This window comes from Penaeus vannamei, chromosome 8, assembly GCF_042767895.1.
Source record: "Penaeus vannamei isolate JL-2024 chromosome 8, ASM4276789v1, whole genome shotgun sequence".
In the NCBI taxonomy this organism is placed as follows: domain Eukaryota; kingdom Metazoa; phylum Arthropoda; class Malacostraca; order Decapoda; family Penaeidae; genus Penaeus; species Penaeus vannamei.
The window spans coordinates 47,196,005-47,204,717 of record NC_091556.1 but is presented as its reverse complement, the minus strand read 5'-3'; the positions used below and the strand labels follow the sequence as shown (position 1 = coordinate 47,204,717).

At 36.6% G+C, this 8,713-nt stretch overlaps 1 protein-coding gene across 1 annotated transcript in view; it reads right to left on the bottom strand.

Annotated features, from left to right (window-relative positions):
* Nucleotides 1–8,713, bottom strand: part of LOC138862438 (ras-related protein Rab-39B-like) — a gene marked incomplete in the record, with an annotated part of 10,362 nt that overhangs the window by 1,084 nt on the left and 565 nt on the right.

Here is an 8,713-nt window from a genome sequence, read left to right as displayed (position 1 = left end):
CAAGTTAATGCGAAAACAAGGAATATTAGATTTTTTGTAAAATTCAATATTGCTTGCTGAAGTGGAAAAATACTTTCTGCTAATAAATTTATTTCTCATACAACTTGTATTTCAAATTGTATGTGTTTCCTTCTATGTAATACTCTTTCGTATAAATTTGAGAGAAATAAATATGAATAAAGTCTATAAGTCCTGAACATGCACCTAATCTTTTTTAGATGTTATTCCTTAAATAATACAGTATAACATTCTCCTATGTCAAGCTTATATTGTAGCAATCATAAGAAGAAATCTCTCAGTGTATTTAGGGAATGTGACAGCTGCAAAACTGACATGCGGTATGAACAGACTTAATGTAATATGTAAGAATCACTTCTGAAAAGCTGCATGTATAACTGATGACATGTGAACCTATGAGTGTCTTCTGTACGTGCCATAAAAGTTAATCCAGTATTAAAGTTTAATCCAGATCTCTAGTACGCATGTGCGTTGGCAGCGTCCAGGATCAACTTTTAATGCACCTCTAGACCAGGCTTTAATATTAAGCTCATTTTTTAATCCCACACATGCGCAGAAGGGACAAGTTAATCCCACCAATCATGAACTGTTACGTCATGTGTCTGTCATGAACTTCACAGATGCCATCAGTTGAGTTGCCATTCAGAGTTATTTTCAGCAATAACATCAATCGTCTTAGAATTTTCATACTTAGTATTTATTATGAAAATGAAACTGTATATATTTACACAAATGATCAAATACTCTGATAAAAGAAATAACTTATGGTAATGAATATTAAAACCAATATAATCCCACGAGGATTCTTTGAAGTTCAGAGGCTGTGGGCATGGAACTCATATTTCCAGGTTAGTGAAACAAAAATTATATGGGCAAGGTCACACAAGTTGACGTTTTAAATCAAATATGAACCAGTGTTTTAAAGAAGAATTATGTGCTGAGTTTTTCTCAACTATACTACAAAATTAACAAGTATACTTTTCTATGGACCTCCTGAACAGCATCCTGGAGAAAACATGTTTCCGTCCTCTAACACGATTCAACGCAGCAAAGAGCTGTCCGAGGAAACTGCGCGCTGGATATTAACTGGTGAATGTCATTTTTGTACTTGAGTGTCATTGAAATAAAGATTGGTTTTACAGTTGTTAGAATAGTTTCGTTACCCATTTTACTACTAAAAATATAAGATCGTTATCATGAAAAAATAGAATATTTCATAAATAATCATGTTTCCCTTATAAGTAAGCTTACTTGTGTCTCGTAATTATCATATGAAGATCAAACTGCATCTTGAGTGACTGACTACAACTTTCCATAACAATCACCTTTTCTACAATCTATAAAAATGAATATCAGTGGTGAGAGAAATCTTTTAACAATGCAGTGTCTGAATGCAAATTGCAAGGTTTATTTATCCAAGTAAATTTTATATCGGACTGCAAATCTTTAGGTAATATCTTTAATATTGTCTTCTATATCATATGCGTAGGGACATGAAGGGTGAATGTTGAATAGATATCTTTTGGAGGATTTTGTTGCTTATTTACAGGTATGAGTGCAGGACTTGCTCCAAACGCTACCCTACACAACATGCAACAGTTATGTGCTAAGAGCAACATTGCACAGAAATGTTTCAAAATACCATAGATTTTTCAGCAATAAAAAGACAACATACCTCAGCTCCCACCCTTTAGATCTTCACATTAACAGCAGAGGGCAGAAACATCATTATATCACAGACCAGGAACATCACAAGAATTGATAGAAATTTAAAGAGACAGTCCATAAACTTAGGATTCCAAATAAATCATATTTGAAACAGATAATCTTGAAGAAATGTGTACAGAAAATAGAGGAACATCTGGGATGAAGGGAAGGAAAAGGTGGTCTTCAGGAGCATCTAAGAAGTTAATATTATTATTTACAGAACACTTTAAACAATTAGGAGGCAAAGCAGTGCAGAAATAAAAAGGCATAAGACTATTAGCATTATAAAAACATTAGTAAGAGTCCAGTTTCATGAAATATATATTAAATATAATAGATATTTTGAACCCTAAGAGAGATCTAAAATAGTTTCTTAAATATTATTACCAAAAACATGACATTACAAAGAGAAAGAAAGAAAAAAAAGAACATGAAATCTCCTAAAAGAGCAAAATAAACGTGCAACATTTGTCTTCTCTCCGACATGTTTACATGATAACGGTGGTAATAGAATAGTGAGTATGACAGTTTTTACTGAACATTATTGTTGCGCCGTCTGGCAGCAGAGAGTGTCGTCTTCAGTACAGACACGGTGGATTAGGATTAAACTAAATGTTGTATTCAGAGTTAAAGACGCTACAGAAGACGCCCTATGACTTATAATTCTTCCTAATTGTGGTAGTTCTATTTATCTTTCACTACTGTCCCATTAGAATTCTTGGAATTTTGAAAGAATCATTCAGATAAAAATGAATTCAGATTGAGTACAGGAATAACATAAAGTGTAAGATTGTTAACCCCTACGATCCAGATGCCGTTCATCCAGGTGACATGAACATGCCATCATTGGGTAAAATGGCTGTGGGCCAGGTGAAGCGAACTTGCCATCATAAGCGAAGGCCAGAGTAACAGAAAAGACTCGCCAAGAGTGCACACACCTCTTGGAGTGTGATTTGACTCATTGGGCACTTAGAAGGGGGCTTTAGCATTATTCCCATTGATAAACAAATGTGGAATGTAATGGGTGTAAGCCGTGACTGGAAGAGCCCCAGCTCCAGGGAGGACGCCATTTCCATGCTGCGCACCATATTCCTGGCCACTGTGACTGGCGGCACAGGTTATTACTAAAAATTGAAAATTACAAAAAAATATATATGACACAAATATCCAAATATTCCATATTTTTTTTTTCTTGCACTGAGTTATTTACTACATACGGACTCTGTGTAAGGAAAATAAGCTATTACCATCTGGATAAAACAAATCAAAATACAAATATGGACATTGAAAAATGGCAAAAAAAAATAAAAAGTTAACACAAAATAACTGCAAAGGGATTCATAGTCTTGTCACCGCTCATGGGTGTTTGTGCACGTCCAGCCTAGGTGCCACATGCCCAGGTTGTTGGCTACTTTTGTAACCCACTGCCCGTAATTTTGGCAACATGATTTCCGTGACGCAACTAGATTCAACAGGTTAAGAAAACGTATTGGCAACATTGCAGCCCTCACTTCGGGGTATTTTCAAATGCACCATATCAATAAATATACATATATTCTGAAAGATACTGATGGAAATCACCCAATTCCAACATTTCTTTTTAAATACAATATCCTGAAGATACATTCCACCTTCTTAAAAAAAAATAAATAAATAATAAAAAAAAAGATTTTAAGACACATGAATCCAGTTTCATAGGAAATCCACAATCTTTGGATTATACTCTGATTTTGTGTCCAAGATCTGGGACTACACACACAGCAAGAGAAAAAAGGTAGTGTCCATAATGAATACATAAAACAATACTATTCTAAGATGATATTACATGTTAACTTCTCTGGTGATTTACTGTCAAATAAAGATTCGATCAAAGCTCTATCATGCCATGTGTATGAGGGGAGGACCACTGACTTTCGTATATTACAGATGGCACAGCAATTAGTATGTGGTCTTACAGCCAAATTGGTATTGTTACATTTGTAGTCAAGAAAGCCAAGTAATTCTTCAGAAAAATTGCACATTCCCAAAACTTACAAATTTGGTATCTATTATAATAGATTGCTTCTGATATCTACTGTCTAGATACAGTAATTTTAGCTCTATGAAACCACCAGCAGTGATTATATTTGCCCTAACAACAAGAGATGGAATGGAATATAACAGAGATATTACAGGGTCCTTACTAAGGAAATACTAATAACGATGAAATATGATACTATAATATAAATCATTATTCATAGAGGGTAGGTTACCTTAAGGGTTCACAATGGTAGTGGCTGATTCTCTGTCCACGTCAATGAAGGTTTTCACTTTAAAAGATGTACAATGGCATCCTTGTACACTGGGTGGGAACTGTTTCCTTACACATGATTGAATGCCTAAGCCATTTACGACGGGTGTCCCACATATGAGACACTTAGAAAAATAAATATTGCCGGGCAGCACGCCGGAGTGATGCTGGATTGGAGCTTGCACTCTGATTCTGTCGCGGGCTGCGGGCTGCGGGCAGATACCGGGACAGCCACGCATGCCGATTTTGAAGCCACCCCGGAAACTATTATTTTCGGCTTAAAAAATTAAGGCCGCTAGTGGGGGGGGGGGGATTCAATATTGCCACATTAGTGACCTGCACAAGGAACTTCTCAGTGAGACATCATACTGATGAACACTGTGTATATATCATCATAAGGGGTTAGGTCTGTGACTCTTAGGCCCGTACTTTAAAAACCTTTCGCCAGGGCTGGCGAAAGGTTTCGCTGGGTGATCCGGAATTTCGTAGTATCAAAATCATGCCTGGCGAACGTTCGCCAGGGCTGGCGAAAGATCATATTGGAACAGCCTGGCGAAGCAAAGGCGCGAGAGCTGTTTGAATACCATTTTCTTGCTTTCAAGTTATAAATTAGTAACATATTTGTGTATGATATGATGTAGGAATCACATTGAAATTCTAAAATATCTTAAAATCATAATTTATCATGAAATAACGTATATACGTTATTTTTTTTCAAGACCTTCGGTGTTCCAGTCGAGAGCTCAAGACATCAGCTGGATTCCTACCCCCCTACCCCTACCCCCCACCCCCGAGATGACTTATTTAGATTTAGGTTGTTGTTATTTTGGTTGTAGGGATGTTCTTTTCACAAATGTTACCAAAAGTATTTTGATGTTGGCATGTTTACTTTTGGCTATAGAAACATAGCTGTAGTGCTCCACCGCCCTATAATGAGGCGTGTCTAATGATACCCTTGTAGGCCTACAGTTCAATATCTTATATCAGTTAGGAATAGTAAAATAGTAATTTTTAAACTCTTTTGTTAAAGTATAAAGTTATTTTTTGTATAAAAGTATAAAGTTGATATAGTATAGTATAAAGTACTTTTAAAACCTTTCGCCAATGCTGGCGTTCATCTGAGTGAGGGAGGCCTTACTTTTAAAACCAAGGCAGGTGTTCGCCAGGCCTGGCGAACGAAAGGGATCGCCAGGCGCTAACATCTTGGATTCCTGCTAAATCTAGCGCTTCGGCGAATGAAAAAAACGCGAGAAAAAGCAAAAGGTTTTAAAAGTACGGGCCATAAAGTTAACCTTGTTATAGTATTAAGTGTAGTATAGCATAAAGTATAAAGTTAATTTTGTTATAGTATAAAGATATTTTCAATAGTATAAAGTGTAACTATTGCGGAAACAACATTTTCGTCTTCTCTCGAGGTTAATAATTAAGTTTAGGTTATGTTATGTGCACTGCAGATGTAAACAAATTTGCGCTAGATTTAGCAGAAATGCAAGATGTTAAACGTTGGTTTTAAAAGTAAGGCCTCCCTCACTCTGAGGTTCGCCTGGCGAACGCCAGCACTGGCGAAGGTTTTAAAAGTACGGGCCTAAGATAAGCCCCAACTCATTGAAAATTCTTTTTTTTTTTTTTTTTTTTTTTTTTATTCTCCTTTATTTATTTGACTTTTTTTTTCCCTTTTAAAGAAAGAAAGAAAAAAAAAAAAACTATTCCAAAGTCTACATTTTTCCTTTTTTCTATTCTCTTCATTCACTTCCATTTGCTATTGGGACTACCAAATTTTGACTCATAGATAAAGTCTAACCCTTTATCGGGCAAGTGACCATATATGATCACTTAAATACATGTATATATATATAAGGTACTTCAAATGTGTGCCCGGTAAAGGGTTAAGGGTTATGCCTTGAAAATAGGTAATTCAATATACTTTGGAGGCCATCGTATTAAGGTAATTCTTTCTAAGACCAACATACTTGTTTTCCAGGTTTTGCAGATGTTTAGTGATTCTAAATGGTCCAATATCACATACAGCCAGCAATACTGATAAAACAGTCTTGATAGTTGGGAAGGGCATGAAGTGCATCAGGAAAATAACAGAGTAAAACAAGCCAATATAGAATGAATCCAAAACAAAAATATGTATGTAACAGCACATAAAAAACACAAAATCTGCCAATGAAACTGAGTGATTAATCAATTTAATTGATTTAGTTTTATTCCATTTGCACAATAGTTACTCTGTTTATTGTTGCTTCTTAATTACACCCTGTGCACAAGGAAAAGCTGGAGTTGCCATCTACTGATGACGCAAGGATATGAACACAGGTCAGCAAGAATACTAGACGAGAATGCTACTGCTGCACCACACAGCACATGGCCAACATCATAGAAAGTCAACTTTCCAAAAAATCTACAATATCTAACTGCAGTTTTTCAACACTTTGGCCACTTGACCTCAGACATTGCGCAATGATGGATACTAATGTAAATCCCATTAACCATTCTAATACAGATGCAAACTTACAGTCATGAGTGAAGGCCAAGGTGACAGAAAAGACTCGCCACGAGTGCACAAACCTCTTAGAATGTGATTAGACTCATTTGGTATTTAGAAGGGGGCTTTAGAATTATTCCCATCGATAAACAAGTGTGGAATGTAATGTGAGTAAGCCATGACTGGAAGAGTGCCAGCTCCAGGGAGGACGGTAATTTCATGCTCAACATCATATTCCTGGCTACTGTAAATGTTACATATCCCTTTTTTTTTCATTTACTACATATAGATATGATATGAAGTCTGTGCAAGGAAAATAATCTATTACCATATAGATAAAGCAAATCAAAAGACAAATGCAGACATTGGAAAATGGCAAAAAAAAAAAAAAAAAAGTTTATGCAAAATAACTTTGCAAAGGGGAGATCCAAAGTCTTGTTACCACTCACTCCACATGAGTGTTTGTGCACGCCCAGGATAGCAGCCACTTACATAACCCACTGCCCGTGTTTTCAGCCAAGTGACTGGCATGATGGAACGGTAGAAGGAAGGGTTGGTGCAGGGGCTCTATCATCCAACACCTCCCAAAATGCATTGTCTTCACATAGGAATGCATGGTACAATAGAGCTGAAACTCAAAAGCACTGAGTGAACTTAGGCTGTAAATAGTGCTTTCTGTGCTCTTTTTCCTTTACTTTAGGAGATACCATTCATGTCAGCAGAGTATTTCTTGTACCAAAGACTGCAACTATCTGTCCTCTAAAAGAATATCATCTTCAACATGCCTTACCCTAGTACAGCCATACCATAAATATTAATTGTCTATTCAAATATCAAATCAATATCTTTACACTGATTCATTTCCTGGTTATTCTTAATATCATAACCGCGCTATGATAGGGAAAATCTAAGGGTATCGTCACAAAGAAATGTAAAAAATACACTCATTGATAGATGAAATGATCTGCAGAGACAAAGCATAACGTCATAAATGAAAAAAAGGTCGCGACAAATGCTGCGCCAAGGCAGAGCCCACACGCACTCACTGCAGCTAAGTCCCTGCGCGTGGAACACATATAAGTCAGAAATTCGCTCATGAGTATAAGCCCACGTGCAGCTTTTAAAGCAACTTCCCTCAGACTGCGCATGTACGTCATGTGACGTTACTACCATTAATGTCATACTAACTACTACCAGTATTTTATACGTATTACAAATCATCTGATAGTACTTTTTTTCATTTTATTTATACTAATCACTTTATATTATATTACCATATATGCAATCCGCCCTTAAACATTCATTTACATTGCATTATTAGCTACATAGTGCGGTTTATGTTTTTTAAAATAACCATCGAAGTAGCTTCGATCACTACGCTTAATGACCGGCTCTTAATGAGTGTCTGACCAAGCTTTTAAGGGTTCATGACCCGGGTCATTCCTTCTTCCCCGGCTGATAGATATGGATCGTACTTTTTGTAACTTGTGCGTCTTCAGTTTTGGGGATTTCTATCACAAATATAGTGATAACATAGAAGGACTGATCAAATTGTGCAAAGAGCACAATTTAATACTGAAAAACTTAAAGTGTGAAAAGTGCAACAGTGACTGTTTTTTTTGAGAGTCAGCGAGCCGAATTAAAGGTTTCATGACTTCCTCCTTGCCGCTGCTCAGCTATACCCTCCACAGAAAGGTAAGTGCTTATGCTCATGATTAGGTTAGGGAAAGAGGGGAACGGAACCCCTGGTATAGAAATATGGTGATGGGGAAGGGGTCCAAGGGCAGAGCCCCAGTAGGGAAACAATAGAGCCTGCTATCATCCTAGACTTTAGAGTTTGGTCAGTGTGGGGAACATGTTCCCAGTACATAACTTATTGGTCAAATTCTGTCGGCACAAATGTAGTTCTCGGGTAACTTTCCACGCATGTTTAGTTCTATTTTGAATCATATTTCACACAAAATTCTTTTGACTTTTCTGCTCACTTTTTTCATCATCCACCCGTGCAAATATAGACAAAATGATGATTTCCACACATGAAAATGTAATATTCCCCACGCAAGACAAATACTCTCCAGTCTGGGTATTATCTACTCGTGTCAAGATATTGCCATCTTGTTTGTTTCACCACAAATGCGTAGCACAACACAGAAGTTTTTCTGTACTATCAGTAGTTATTTTCTACATTTTTTGATTAAGAATCCCGA